Here is a 15,975-nt window from a genome sequence, read left to right as displayed (position 1 = left end):
TTTTAAAATTTTTCTTCCAAATTATCACTTAATTCTTTTCTTTTTTTATATTTTGTTCAAAAAATAGATTTTTAAAATTACATTTTCGGTTTTGGAGTACATGTGCAGAACATGCAAGATAGTTGCATAGGTACACACACGGCAGTGTGTTTTGCTGCCTTCCTCCCCTTCACCCACATTTGGCATTTCTCCCCAGGCTATCCCTCCCCAGCTCCCCACCCACTGTCCCTCCCCTACTCCCCACAATAGACCCCAGTGTGTGTACCGCCTTCCCCGTGTCCATGTGTTCTCATTTTTCCTCACCCGCCTATGAGTGAGAATATGTAGTATTTCATTTTCTGCTCATGTGTCAGGTTGCTGAGAATGATGTTCTCCAGATTCATCCATGCCCCTGCAAAGGACAAGAACTCATCATTATTGATTGCTGCATAATATTCCATGGTGTATATGTGCCACATTTTCCCAGTCCAGTCTATCATCGATGGGCATTTGGGTTGGTTCCAGGTCTTTGTTATTGTAAGCAGGGCTACAATGAACATTTGTGTGCATGTGTCCTTATAGTAGAACGACTTATAGTCTTTTGGATATACACCCAGTAATGGGATTGCTGGGTCAAATGGAATTTCTATTTCTAAGGCCTTGAGGAATCGCCACACTGTCTTCCACAATGGTTGAACTAATTTACACTCCCACCAGCAGTGTAAAAGTGTTCCTATTTCTCCACATCCTCTCCAGCATCTGTTGTCTCCAGATTTTTTAATGATCGCCATTCTAACTGGCGTGAGATGGTATCTCAGTGTGGTTTTGATTTGCATCTCTCTAATGACCAGTGATGATGAGCATTTTTTCATATGTTTGTTGGCCTCATGTATGTCTTCTTTTGTAAAGTGTCTGTTCATATGCTTTGCCCATTTTTGAATGGGCTTGTTTTTTTCCTGTAAATCTGTTTGAGTTCTTTGTAAATTCTGGATATCAGCCCTTTGTCTGATGGGTAAACTGCAAAAATTTTTTCCCAATCTGTTGGTTGCCGATTCACTCTAGTGACTGTTTCTTTTGCCGTGCAGAAGCTGTGGAGTTTCATTAGGTCCCATTTGTCTATTTTGGCTTTTGTTGCCAATGCTTTTGGTGTTTTGGTCATGAAGTCCTTGCCTACTCCTATGTCCTGAATGGTTTTGCCTAGATTTTCTTCTAGGGTTTTTATGGTGTCAGGTCTTATGTTTAAGTCTTTAATCCATCTGGAGTTAATTTTAGTGTAAGGTATCAGGAAGGGGTCCAGTTTCTGCTTTCTGCACATGGCTAGCCAGTTTTCCCAACACCATTTATTAAACAGGGACTCCTTTCCCCATTGCTTGTTTTTGTCAGGTTTATCAAAGATTGTATGGTTGTAGATATGTTGTTTTGCCTCCGATGCCTCTGTTCTGTTCCATTGGTCTATATCTCTGTTTTGGTACCAGTACAATGTTGTTTTGATTACTGTAGCCTTGTAGTATAGCTTGAAGTCTGGTAGTGTGATGCCTCCCGTTGTGTTCTTTTTGCTTAGAATTGACTTGACTATGCGGGCTCTCTTTTGGTTCCATATGAAGTTCATGGTGGTTTTTTCCAGTTCTGTGACGAAAGTCGATGGTAGCTTGATGGGGATAGCATTGATTCTGTAAATTACTTTGGGCAGTATAGCCATTTTCATGATATTGATTCTTCCTAACCACGAACATGGAATGTTTCTCCATCTGTTTGTGTCCTCTCTTATTTTGTTGAGCCGTGGTTTGTAGTTTTCCTTGAAGAGGTCCCTTACATTCCTTGTAAGTTGTATTCCTAGGTATTTTATTCTTTTTGTAGCAATTGTGAATGGCAGTTCATTCTTGATTTGGCTCTCTTTAACTCTGTTATTGGTATATAGGAATGCTTGTGATTTTTGCACATTGATTTTATATCCTAAGACTTTGCTGAAGTTGCTTATCAGTTTCATGAGTTTTTTGGCTGAGGCGATGGGGTCTTCTAGGTATACTATCATGTCGTCTGCAAATAGAGACAATTTGGCTTCTACCTTTCCTATTTGAATACCCTTTATTCCTTTTTCTTGCCTGATTGCTCTGGCTAGAACTTCCCGTACTATATTGAATAGGAGTGGTGAAAGAGAGTATCCTTGTCTAGTGCTGGGTTTCAAAGGGAATACTTCCAGTTTTTGCCCATTCAGTATGATATTGGCTGTTGGTTTGTCATAAATAGCTTTTATTACTTTGAGATACGTTCCATCAATGCCAAGTTTATTGAGGGTTTTTAGCATAAAGGGCTGTTGAATTTTGTCAAATGCCTTCTCTGAGTCAATTGAGATAATCACGTGGTTTTTGTTTTTGGTTCTATGCGGTGAATTGCGTTTATAGACTTGCGTATGTTGAACCAGCCTTGCATCCCCAGGATGAATCCTACTTGATCATGATGGATACGTTTTTTGATGTGCTGTTGCAATCAGTTTGCCAGTATTTTATTGAAGATTTTTGCATCTATGTTCATCATAAATATTGGCCTGAAGTTTTCTTTTCTTGTTGAGTCTCTGCCGGGTTTTGGTATCAGAATGATGTTGGTCTCATAGAATGATTTGGGAAGGATTCCCTCTTTTTGGATTATTTGGAATAGTTTCAGAAGGAATGGTACCAGCTCCTCTTTGTGTGTCTGGTAGAATTCGGTGGTGAACCATCTGGGCCTGGGCTTTTTGTGTGTGTTAGGCTCTTAATTGCTGCCTTGACTTCAGACCTTGTTATTGGTCTATTCATAGTTTCGGCTTCCTCCTAGTTTAGGCTTGGGAGGACACAGGTGTCCAGAAATTTATCCATTTCTTCCAGGTTTACTAGTTTATGTGCATAGAGTTGTTTGTAGTATTCTCTGATGATGGTTTGAATTTCTGTGGAATCTGTGGTGAATTCCCCTTTATCATTTTTTATTGCATCTATTTGGTTATTCTTTTTTTCTTTTTTATCAGTCTGGCTAGTGGTCTGTCTATTTTGTTGATCTTTTCAAAAAACCAGCTCTTGGATTTATTGATTTTTTGAAGGGTTTTTCGTGTCTCTATCTCCTTCAGTTCTGCTCTGATCCTCATTATTTCTTGTCTTCAGCTAGGTTTTGAGTTCTTCTGATCTTGTTCTTCTAGCTCTTCAATTTCGACAATAGGGTGTCAATTTTTGATCTCTCCGCTCTTCTCATGTGGGCACTTATTGCTATATATTTTCCTCTGGAGACTGCTTTAAATGTGTCCCAGAGATTCTGGTATGTTGTGTCTTTGTTCTCACTGGTTTTGAAGAACTTCTTTATTTCTGCCTTCATTTTATTTTTTATCCAATCAACATTCAAGAGCCAGTCATTCAGTTTCCATGAAGCTGTGCAGTTCTGAGTTAGTTTCTGAATTCTGAGTTCTAACTTGATAGCACTATGGTCTGAGAGACTGTTTGTTATAATTTCTGTTGTTTTGCATTTGCTGAGGAGTGCTTTACTTCCAATTATGTGGTCAGTTCGGAGTAGGTGTGATGTGGTTCTGAGAAGAATGTATATTCTGTGGATTTGGGGTGGAGAGTTCTGTAAATGCCTATCAGGTTTGCTTGTTCCAGATCTGAGTTCAAGCCCTGGATATCCTTGTTAATTTTCTGTCTGGTTGATCTGTCTAATATTGACAGTGAAGTTTTAAAGTCTCCCACTATTATTTTGTGGGAGTCTAAGTCTCTTTGTAAGTCGTTAAGAACTTTCCTTATATATCTGGGTGCTCCTGTATTGGGTCCATATATATTTAGGATCATAGGCTCTTCTTGTATTGATCCTTTTACCATTATGTAAAGACCTTCTTTGTCTCTTTTGATCTTTGCTGCTTTAAAGTTTATTTTATCGGAGACGAGAATTGCAACTCCTGCTTTTTTTTTGCTTTCTATTTGCTTGGTAAATCTTCCTCCATCCCTTTATTTTGAGCCTTTGTGTATCCTTGCATGTGAGATGGGTTTCCTGGATACAGCACACTGATGGGTTTGGTTTTTTATCCAATTTGCCAGTCTGTGTCTTTTGATTGGTGAATTTAGCCCATTTACATTTAGGGTTAATATTGTTATGTGTGAATTTGATACTGCCATTTGGATGCTAGCTGGCTGTTTTGCCTGTTAGTTGATGCAGATTCTTCATTTTGTTGATGCTCTTTAGCATTTGGTATGTTTTTAGAATGGCTGGTACTGGTTGTTCCTTTCTATGTATAGTGCCTCTTTCATGAGCTCTTGTAAAGCAGGCCTGGTGGAGTACTTGCTTGTTCGCAAAGGATTTTATTTTTCCTTCATTTATGAAGCTCAGTTTTCTTGGATATGAAATTCTGGGTTGAAAGTTTTTTTCTTTAAGGATGTTGAATATCGGCCCCCACTCTCTTCTGGCTTGTAGTGTTTCTGCCGAGAGATCTGCTGTGAGTCTGATGGGCTTCCCTCTGTGGGTGACCTGACCTTTCTCTCTGGCTGCCCTTAGTATTTTCTCCTTCATTTCAACCCTGGTGAATCTGGCGTTTATGTGCCTTGGGGTTGCTCTTCTTGCAGAATATCTTTGTGGTGTTCTCTGTATTTCCTGGACTTGAATATTGGCCTGCCTTGCTAGGTTGGGGAAATTTTCCCAGATAATATCCTCAAGAGTATTTTCCAGCTTGGATTCATTCTCTTCGTCACATTCTGGTACACCTATCAAATGTAGGTTAGGTCTCTTCACATAGTCCCACATTTCTTAGAGACTTTGTTCATTTCTTTTTGTGGTTTTTTTCTCTAATCTTGGTTTCTCGTTTTATTTCATTGAGTTGATCTTTGACTTCTGATATTCTTTCTTCTGCTTGGTCGATTCGGCTGTTGAAACTTGTGCATGCTTCGCGAAGTTCTCGTGTTGTTTTTCAGCTCCTTCAATTCATTCGTATTCCTCTCTAAGTTGTCCATTCTTGTTATCATTTTCTCTAATCTTTTTTCAAGGTTTTTAGTTTCTTTGCATTGATTTAGAACATGTTGTTTTAGCTCACGGAAGTTTCTCATTATCTACCTTCTGAAGTCTGATTCCGTCATTTTGTCACACTCCTTCTCATTCCAGCTTTGTTCCCTTGTTGGTGAGGAGTTTTGGTCCTTTGTTGGAGGTGAGGTGTTTTGATTTCTGGTGTTTTCCTCCTTTTTGCACTGGTTTCTTCCCATCTTTGTGGATTTATCAACCTGTCGTCTGAGTAGTTGCTGACTTTTCGATTGGGTCTCTGAGTGGATGCACAGGTTGTTGATGATGAAGTATTTCTGTTGCTTAGTTTTCCTTCTAACAGTCTAGTCCCTCTGCTGTAGGACTGCTGAGGTCCACTCCAGGCCCTGCTTGTCTGGGGTACACCTGTAGCAGCTGCAGAACAGTGAGGGATGCTACTAGTTTCTTCTTCTGCTATCTTTGTCCCAGAATGATACCCGTCAAATGTCAGTCTGATCAGTCCTTTTTGAGGTGACTCTTTGGATATACAGGGGTCAGGGAGCTGCTTGAGGAAATGGACTGTACTTTATAGGAGCTCAAGTACTGAGATGTAAGCTCCGTTGTTCATTCAGGGCTGTTAGGCAGGTGTGTTTATGTCTGCTGCAGCAGAACTTATAAATCTCCTTTTTTTCCTCAGATACTCTGTCTCAGGGAGTTAGAGCTTTCTTTATGAGTATCCATTGCACTGTCCTGCCCAGCTAGGAGGCAGTCTGGTCCCTATTTGCCTGCCAAGGCTCCGCCCTTCTACCGTAGGGTCCACCCTAGTGCCATGGGTTTTGCCCTGCTGCTGTGGGCTTCGCCCTGCTGCCATGCGATCTGCCGTACCGTCATGGGCTTCGCCCTGTTGCCGTGGGCTCCAGCCTGTTGCCCGTGAGCTCTGCCCTGCTGTCGTAGGGTCCTCCCTGTTGGCGGAGTCTCTCTGTTATGGTGGGTTGCCTTGGCAACAGCAGGCTGCATCAGCAGTGGGAGTGTACCTCAGTAGGCGCGGAATGCCTCAGTAGTGGTGGACACCTCTCCCCCACTGAGCTGTACCATCCTGGATTCAGCTGTGCCTGCGGTGAAACTCTCAACCCCGAGCGTTTCAAATCGCCATTTTGTTTGTCCCTGTGGGGGTGGGACCTGCTGAGCCTAATCACCTGGCTCCCTGGCTCAGAGCCCTTTCTCTCTTTTTTTTTTTTTTTTTTTACGTTGAGCGGATGACTCTCTCCCAGGTGTTTTAGTCACCTGCTGAAAGGGCACCGGGATGTGTACGATTTCCCGTGCAGCGACCCACTGCACTGGCTCAAATGTCACTTCCCAGGAATCTCCTGGTCTGGCTCTCTGTCCAAGTCCCGTTTAATTAGATGAATATGCTAATCTGCCCTCCCAAATCTCAGATTGTCAGTTTAACAGGGCACCCAGACCAGTGCGTTTTGTGCAGGGTGCCACTGCACTGCGGTGCCGACCGAAACGGCGGTGCAAGCTGAGAGGGCTGCACTGGTGTCCCGTGTCTCTCCTACTCCTGGGAATTTCCCCATTCTATGGGCAACAAAGATCCATCTGGAAATGCAGCTAGGACTCACCCTCTGCGCCTTCACTGAGAGCTGCAATCCTGAGTTGTTCCTACCGTGCCATCTTGGAAATCCCCTCCCCACTTAATTCTTTTCTATCACTAAGAAAGAAAGAATTTCTTGAAGTTGAAGGTTACTGCAACTGCTCTAGACTCTTACAAAGCATTCAAGAAGTGGTAGAAGCTTTTACACTTGCTGGTCCTTTCTCTCCACACAATGTTATCACTCACTCACTAAAAGCTAAGTTAAGGAAGAAAGGGCTAGAAAGAACAATTTGCATTAGACTATCTGGTGTTATTTTCTAAAACATTGGATACTGTTTTTGTTTCTTTTCTTTTCTTTTTTCTTTTTTTTGACACAGAGTCTTGCACTGTCACCCAGGCTATAGTGCAGTGGTGTGATCTTGACTCACTGCAGTCTCCACCTCTTGGGTTCAAGCAATTCTCCTGCCTTAGCCTCTGGAGTAGCTGGGAGTACAGGCATGTGTCATCCCACCCAGCTATTTTTTTTGTATTTTTAGTAGAGATGGGTTTTCACCATATTGTCCAGGATGGTCTCAATCTCCTGACCTTGTGATCCACCTGCCTCAGCCTCCCAAAGTGCTAGGATTATAGGCATGAGTCACTATGCCCTGCCTAGATACTGTTTTTGTTTCTTGCAGTTATTTAACTGGTTGCTACATCATTTCTGTTTGAAAATGTGGGAAGATCCCAATGTGTGACTTGGAGGGCTTGAACAAAGTGAGTATGTCTACATGAATACTGATTTACTGCTCAACACAATGGTGTCTTAATTGAAGAGCCACCTGTCTAGCAAAAGTAGAACTTTGTTTTATATTTAACCTTTTTTAAAAATAAACAAGAACATATAATTTTTTTAAAGGTAGAAACTTGTACCACACCTTTTCCTTAGAAAACAGACTTGTTTCATTCATTTTTTAAAAATGCATTTGTAATTTTTCATTTTATCAATAATTTGAAAAAAGTGTCCATTATTCATAACTAACTTCTTAATAAAAAACCTAGAATTCCACAAGAATCAGAGAATTGGCAAATATATGTAAAACCTAGTCTGAGACAATTTTGTTTGATTTACAAGGAGCCTCTTGTCTTACATTTAAATTTATCCATGTGCCCTACAGTCATCTGTCAGTCTGGGAGAATTTCCAAGTAATCAAAATGTCACAGAGTTAGTACTTTTAATTTTTATTTCATCTCCTGCAAGTATGAACTCTGATTGTAATTACAGCTTCATCTGTTCTTGAATGATTTTGTTTTATCAGACAAAACAACGCTCTAACGACCACAATGAAGGAGAAAAAGGAAACTGCTCAAGATAGGAAACAATAAGGATACCATGTTTGGGGAAGTGGCAAATCACCAGAAACCATGGATTACAGGAGTTGCACGATGAAGCCATAATTAAGAGCTGAGTATTTAAGACCCACAACTTACCTCTGTACCCAAGTCACATGTTGCTTTCTCTGGCCAAAATATTTGACTGGAAGGAAAGAAGCTAGAGCAAAAAATGTCCTGGTGGAAAAAGTGAATTAACCAGCAGAACAAATATAATGAAATATGTGTGATCACCGGAGGTAACCATTATTTTATAAGATAAGGGAATCTAAGGAAGATCCCTCTATGGCCTCATTCTACCATGCTTCCTAAATACCAGCTAGATAAAACATAAATGATTCAGGCCTTCCTCTACTTACATCCTTGGTCAGATGGCCTAGGGAAGACTGTTTCGAGTTGAATGATACTTTTATTCTACTTCAGCCACAGTTTGGTGTTAGTGAAAAAGCTTATATAATCCCTAGGATTTATTATGTATTTAAAAGGCATAGTTAGGTGATGCTGAACAAATTCTTTAATACTGATATTTTAAATTGCTCCTCTATTAAAACTAGTAGCAACACCTGTTCTACTATGACATGGAGTTATTTTGATGTGGAAATGAGATGATACAATTTTTAATAAGTATGAAGCATTATGAAAATAAGTTGTATCCTACATTAGGTATGCATCAGTTAACTTTTGCCCACAGAACTCGAGCTCTTCAGTGTCTCTTCTATTTGGCTGACAAGGAAACTATAGAATCCCTCTTTAAAAAACCCATTGAAGAAGTGAAATCTTATTTGAAATGTATAACTTTTCTGGCATCATTTGAGTCTTTGAATATCCCCATCACATATGAGTTATTTCGCAACAGCCCTAAAGAAGGAATGATTAAGGGCCTATGGAAAAACCACAGCCACGAGTCCATGGCAGTAACATTGGTGACCGAGCTTTGTTTAGAATACAAAATCTATGACCTGCAACTTTGGAATGGATTCTTGCAAAAGCTTCTGGGCTTCAATATGATTGCTTATCTAAGGAAAGTTTTAAAAGCGATTTCCAGTATCCATTCTCTATGGCAGGTTCCCTACTTCAGCAAAGCGTGGCAGCGTGTGATACAGATACCACTGCTTTCAGCCTCTTGTCCTTTAAGTCTGGATCAGCTGTCAGATTGTTGTGAGAGTCTCATTGCTGTCCTCGAATGTCCAGTCTCAGATGATCTTGACCTGATCGGAAGTGCCAAGCAATATATCCAGTTAGAACTTCCGGCTTTTGCATTGGCTTGTCTGATGCTCATGCCCCACTCAGAGAAAAGACACCAGCAAATTAAGAATTTTCTAGATTCATGTGACCCACAGGTTATTTTAAAGCAATTGGAAGAGCATATGAACACGGGCCAGCTAGCAGGATTTTCACATGAAATTAGAAGTCTGACTCTGAATAGTATCATCAATAAGAAGGAGTTTGGGATTTTGGCAAAGACCAAATACTTTCAAATGTTGAAGATGCACATGATGAATACCAACAATATCACTGAACTAGTACACTATTTAGCAGAGGACTTAAGTTTAGATGAAGCTTCAGTCTTGATAACTGAATATTCAAAGCATTGCGGGAAACCTGTGCCTCCAGATGCTGCTCCCTGTGAAATTCTAAAGATGTTTCTTAGTGGATTATAGTAAATCATTGAACCTTTTTTCAAGAAGAACAAGAATTTTGGAGTCTGCTATTAATGGACCATATGTATTACAGTTTTTAAATTGTGCTATTATAGTTATTACAGTTTTAAAATTGTGTATTATAGCTATTTGTCCAGCATTACCCCACATGTAATAAATAAAACACCTAATATGAGCATAAAAAAAAAAAAGAAAATAAGTTGTATCAGTTGCTAGCTATACTTTAAATATTATCTTTCTTAGAAGTCAACTTTCTCTCAAGTTTACAGGCACAACAAGCAGAGGACACCAATTCTTTGAGGAAAAAAAGGAAAAAGAAATGAGCAGAGGTGAATGTGGATGAGCATTTTATTGAATAATGGAATTTTGGTAACACTGAAAATCCTATAGTTTACGTACTTAAAATCTTTTTGTTTAGATGCAGCAGCCTGGAAAACTAAACAAGGGTCACACACAATGTTCCCAATGTCCTACAGTTGACGGGAAGCACAGTGTGGATTAGAACATCTCCAGAATCTAAGCTTAATATTCTTTTCTTTATGCCAATATGTCATGTTGCCTTACTTTCTACTTCCCAAGAACCTTAAGAATTAAAAATAAATCTTGTGAGTTTGAACTATACATCCCACGGACTCCAAGTCATAAGATTTCCCAGTAGGATATACCCTATAAGTCCATCTAATTTGAAGAATTATGTCATACTTTTCCACATTCCTTGGCAGATGATGATCACCTTTTATGATTAGATCTAGAGAAAGCAAGGAATATTTTCATTTCTCTTTGGATCAACATGAGAAATATCTGGAGGAAGATGATTCTTCTATATGCATGCATGTGATTAAAGTTTTACAGTCTAGAATGGTGTTAAACCCACTCAGCGCTTCTCATAACACTCATATTTAGACCTCAAGGCTTTGCCATGGGCAAAAAGGGCCAGCATGGTCTGCTTTGTGCCCCAAGTATGCCCCTGAGTCTATATTCTCACTCATTTGGCTCCAGGCACACTCATCTCTCTACATGCTCTTCATCAAGCACAGGGGATGTTTTCCTAAATTGAGGCCTTTTGCTTGCTTCTGGTTCTGCCTAGAAAGTGTCTCTTTTGAACATGACTTCCTGCTTTTCATCATTTGAAGAAGTCTCTCCTCAAACGTCTCTGTTAGAAAGGCACATTTGAACACCCTACTAAAAACAAGAACCCTCTTCTCCCAGTGACTGCAACCCCTTACACTACTTTGCTTGACATTTATTTTATGTATCTGTTGGGTTTGTTTGTTTGTTGCTTCTACTTTCATGTGAACTCTTGAAAGCACGACTTTGCTTTAAACAATATTCTATTATTCTCAGCACCTAAAACAGTGCCTGGTATATGAAAGAAGAAAAAGGCTTTCAAAGAAAGAATCTTAATGCTGTTAACAAAATAATTCAGTGCAACTTCACATATTTTATGAAACAATTTAGAACTTCTATCAGAATTATCTTTGTATATACTTAAAAATAAATAGCTTGATTTCCCTTGATAATCATTTCAATCATTTTAATTACTCCATAGTAATTCCCAACTGTACTTGGAATTCCTAATTACTAACATGGAATACATCAATGACTTGTGTCTGTGTGGAATATCTACCTTTAATAATTAATAGTAAAACAATTAAAATATTTTTAAATAACCAGATGTTTACAAATATATAAGAAAATTTCTTCAAGTGTCAACAAAATTAGTAACTTTCTAGCAAGCATCTTATCATGCACATGTGATAAGCCTAAATATTTGTGATTTATAGATTTGAAACATTTCCTTTTGGTAGCTGGCAGAGATCCCAAAGTTAGTTGCTGCTGATAGTGACGGTGATGAAGAATTGGCAATTGCAACATCAGTGTTCTATGATGAGAGAGGAAACAGGAGGAAAAAGAAGAGGCAGAAGAGAAAAACGCTATCAGATGCAAAATATATTTCTTAATTTAGAGAATGGCTAGGAAAAATAGGAGTGTGAAAATATGAAAATCCCAAACAACAACAAAAAAACCTACAACATATTCAAGAAGCAGAAAATGGAATAGACCAATAAACAGATAAGAAACTGAAATGGAAAAAGAGTAGCCTGAGAACTGTCTCCCACAATATCCTCAGGTATAGATAGCATTATAGCCTAGTTCTTTCAAGTTTTTTAAAAAAGTATTTTACATGTATAGGCCCTGTGGAGCATAAAGGAGAAAAAAGAAACTTCCCAATCTGTTTTACATACAGAGCATCATACTGGTAAGAAAATCTGAGGCAGGATGAAATCGGAAAACTCCAGACCAGTAACAATCACAAACGTGGAAGCAAGATGTGAAATTAAGTTTAGCATATTGAATTTATCAATGTATCAAAAGGAGAATATATCTAGCACAAATTCCAAGAAAGATTTGAAATGAAAGAATATTTAATTTCAGTACTTTAAAAAAATGAATCACAGTATTAAAATACAGGAACGTTTTGCCTGATGATTTGAGTTGATTTTAATAGTATTTAATAAAATCCTTCATTAAAATTACTGAGGACTTATACACCATCATCGTAACAAAGAATATATAACCTAACTCATTTCCAATGCCACACCTAGCAGTGAAACATGCGAAGCAGTTTCATTAAAGTCAAGGAATAGAGAAGAACCTTCCCTTTCGTTTTCACTGTTGAAAAATATTTCAAAATTTCTAGTCCATATTACAAGAATCAAGGTGAAAAACATCACTCTTTGAAGTAAGGAAATAAAATTTTTACTTGTCCATGTTATTAAACACCAAAAGTATGCAATGGAAACACCTGGTAAAAGTCCAGTGAGATATCTGGTAACCAAAAGTACCAAAAGAATTTACTTTCTTACATACAAGCAATAATATAACAGAAAATACAATTAAAAACCATCAACAATAGCAAAAAATTAAATATTTTTGATAAAATTGGGAGGTCACCAAGGCCTATTTGGAGGTAAGCACAAAGTTTAACTAAAGGATATTAAACAAAATTAATAAATTAGGAAGTATGCACATGCTGGATAGTCAAATTTAATACTGTCAACATATTGGTCCTGTGACACTGATTTCTATATTTGATATCATGTCAACAATACGTAGTTGCTATGGTTATATGCTTTTTTGTATTCAAATGAATATTAAAATCATTTTATTAAATTCTCTAATATACTTTTGGAGCTGTTATTGCTAGTAGTTCTGTTGATTGTTGATTTTGCAGGAAAATGGGAAAAAAAATCACCAGTAAATCATAGACAATATTATCAGCATTCTTTAATCATCATTTATTTAAGTATGTCTGGGGGTTATATAACTTGCACAGATAACCAGTTAAAGGGCAAGAAAACAAAATCAAAATCAGTGTGTGGCTTTATTAAGTTCTACAAAATTTACAGATATACTGATTAAATCATTCATTCAAGTAACGTTTATACGACACCAACTTTGTAAACTTTCTGCGTTAAAATTTAGAGGCACAAAGATGTCTTCATGAAAGAATCACAGTGAGAGTTGTGAATATGAGCTGATGCCAAATGATGGGTCTGTAACAGATATTTGTTTATGTAATTCTAGAGGTTACAATCTTAGTTCCAAAGCAACTGAATAGTTCTACAACTTTGTAGTTTCGAAAAATGCTATTAAGCACTTGTAATTGTAATCTTATTGCTCTTCCCTGTTCCCTTTAATGGCTAGGAACATTTTGACGATTGTAAAAGTATGCATTATACTTTTAAAAAACTAAACCAAATATGCAAATTAGTATCAGTGCAATAAAATAAGTTTTGGCTAGTGCAACCCACATCTCTCCTTTTTAATAAGAACTTCTTACTCTAGGAAATACATAGATGAGTGGACATTCTTGTGTACTTAGGCTGTCCGCTTCTGAATGAAAACTGAAGTGTTTCTCTCTTTCCTGCATTTTAATTCATTTATATACAAATCCAAAGGGAAAGCATTTTTCATTTACCAGTAGAGCAAGTTAATTTTGAGAGAATCATTTAATTAAGATTAAACAAATGTAGATTGTTTTTAGCTGAAAGGCATAAAGCTCTAAAAGCAACTTAGTGGCAGGATAACTGCTGTTGTGAGAAATATTTTCTTGTGCATAAGCCTACTACTGTATATTCTAAAATAAACTTCAAATGTCTCCATTGTTACAAGAAATTTATAGAACAACAAAAGTAAGAAATCCCTTAATTCTCAAATATTTACCAGGCCATTGTGGCAATTTGTTTATTTATTTGAAAATGGAAAATTGTTTAGGCTAAGAAAATGAATTTTAAAAATATAAAGAAACTTGTGTTCATGAAAATACTGATTTAAAAGTGAAATTCTTTTCTATTTGTATTAAAACTGAGTATCAACAATGGAAAGTGAAGCAATCAACATAAACATGAGCGGGAGGTTCTCTGACTGACAGATATCAGGACAAGATAAAAAAGCTGCATGAGGACTGGAACCATAACTGCATGTATGCATTTATTTTTTTAACTGGAAAGAGGAGGTATTGGCAATGTCAATTAGTAGGAGGGGGTTTTATCAATAAGAAACAGCCTAAAGGAAACATCTTTGTGGAGTAACAGATTAGAAAATGTAGACTCTGTCTTTAAGAGAAACTGCCACGCACTAAACTAGGGCTCCAAGCTAATGTGATGCAGTAGGACAGTTATTGGGGCAAAATCCTTTCTTTTCATATCAAGCAATGATAACATGTTGAGTCTCATCTCAGGAATTTCAAATGTTTCCTTTTTTAATTGATAAGATATTTAGTTTTATAATTAGATGGAAACTTTAAATGATGGTTTCAGTCTAGTTGGCCTGTCAGTATATTTTATTATCACACTTAAACTGAATTTTACGTATTTGAAATAAATGCATCCTAATAATCTGTGTCCTGGAAAAGAATTAAGGACAAGTGTAAATAAGGCTGAATGACAGATTAATCATTTGGGGAAATAATTACCAAACAGGTAGTTGTTAGTCTATGCACACCTGTAAACAACTTGTGACATGCTAGAATTACCAAAAAATAGGTAATTGAACTAATAGCTACCTCAATTCATGGGGTAGTATGTTTTATGTAAAGCCTCCTCAATTCACAGGGTGGTATGTTTTATGTAAAGCCTTTTGTGTCCCATTTGGCTAATATTACCCATATTCTTTTTTTTAAAGTATCAAAGCAATATTTCTGGTTATAAAACCTGAAAACATTCTGAAAGATTCTAGTTTTAGTATTTATGTGTGGGTATGTTACGTTTTAATGGAAAGTCAATCATTTGCAATGTACCTTTCAAAAATTGGTGTGCTCATCCTCTCTGTACTTTCCTTATTTTTAAAAAATCTGTAAAGTAGAGTAAAAACATAGCACTTTGCACTTAAAAAAAACCAACATTAAGCCAGCAGGTTGTAAGTTCTTTGTATTTGAGATAAAGATATAATATGTATTATGTATTACTGAACATATATATTCATATATAGATGTGTGTCCATATATGTATATATGCTCATATACATGCCTTTATTGTTAACTATCTTTTCATGGATATCTGAGTAGCATATGTTAAACGAAGCTGGATAATAGAGAAAAACTATTCTTGACACTCAATTAACAGGTCACTCTATGAATTTCAAAGCAAGTATAAAACCATCTTCAGTGAGTAGATCAGCTTTCTACCTCCCCATCAGACAGAGATGACATACAGGTTAAGATTATGGACTCTACGGTCATTCTGTCTGGGTTTGAAACCAAATCCTTCATCTGTTATTTGTATGAATTTATTAAGAAGGTTATTTAAACTCTAGTTTAAAAAAAAAGACAACGATATCAACTTTTTCATATAGTTATTAAGGGGTGTTGTTGTTGGTATAATTTATTTAAAGAATTCAACAGTGCTCAATTAATGTTTATAAATTATTGCTGTTATTGTTATTCCACGGGGGGAGGGGGGTGCCTTATCCTGGTTTCATAATGGCTGGTTAGCAAATCATGGGCTGAGTTGTGATCAAGATAAAAAGGGAAAATGGACATGATCCTAGCAAATATCACTTCTCATATCCTTTTTATAAAATTTCTCATTTTACTCAGAGAAAGCATTTGAGGATTACAATATATATCATTAGCAAGACCATTAATTGGACTGAATATATCTTTTCCAGTTTATGAAATATTTCCCAGATGAACAGTTTTTATAAAATCATGACTCAGAACTAGATATATAACTCCAATTTATATTCAAGTTTTCTTCCACTTTAATAAAATGTTTTGGAAGTTACCTTTACAAAAATTTTATACATCTCTAGATTCAACATTGCCCTCTATTTTTCCAATTGTCAAGATTTATTTTGACAGCTTAAGCTATGCGACAGAAAACACAGCTGAGAATATAACTAAAAGCA

General features: G+C 37.1%; 1 protein-coding gene and 1 pseudogene across 4 annotated transcripts in view; one reads left to right on the top strand and one right to left on the bottom strand.

Annotated features, from left to right (window-relative positions):
• Positions 1-15,975, bottom strand: part of TENM2 (teneurin transmembrane protein 2) — a 3,966,312-nt gene that overhangs the window by 3,859,536 nt on the left and 90,801 nt on the right. The gene's annotated exons all lie outside the window — the stretch shown is intronic.
• Positions 6,869-13,096, top strand: LOC144581544 (kinetochore-associated protein 1 pseudogene; annotated as a pseudogene). The gene has a single exon (XR_013532481.1). The product of XR_013532481.1 is annotated as a kinetochore-associated protein 1 pseudogene (transcript).

The sequence above is a fragment of the Callithrix jacchus genome, chromosome 2 (genome assembly GCF_049354715.1).
Source record: "Callithrix jacchus isolate 240 chromosome 2, calJac240_pri, whole genome shotgun sequence".
Taxonomy (NCBI): domain Eukaryota; kingdom Metazoa; phylum Chordata; class Mammalia; order Primates; family Cebidae; genus Callithrix; species Callithrix jacchus.
This window is presented reverse-complemented; position numbering and strand designations above follow the sequence as displayed.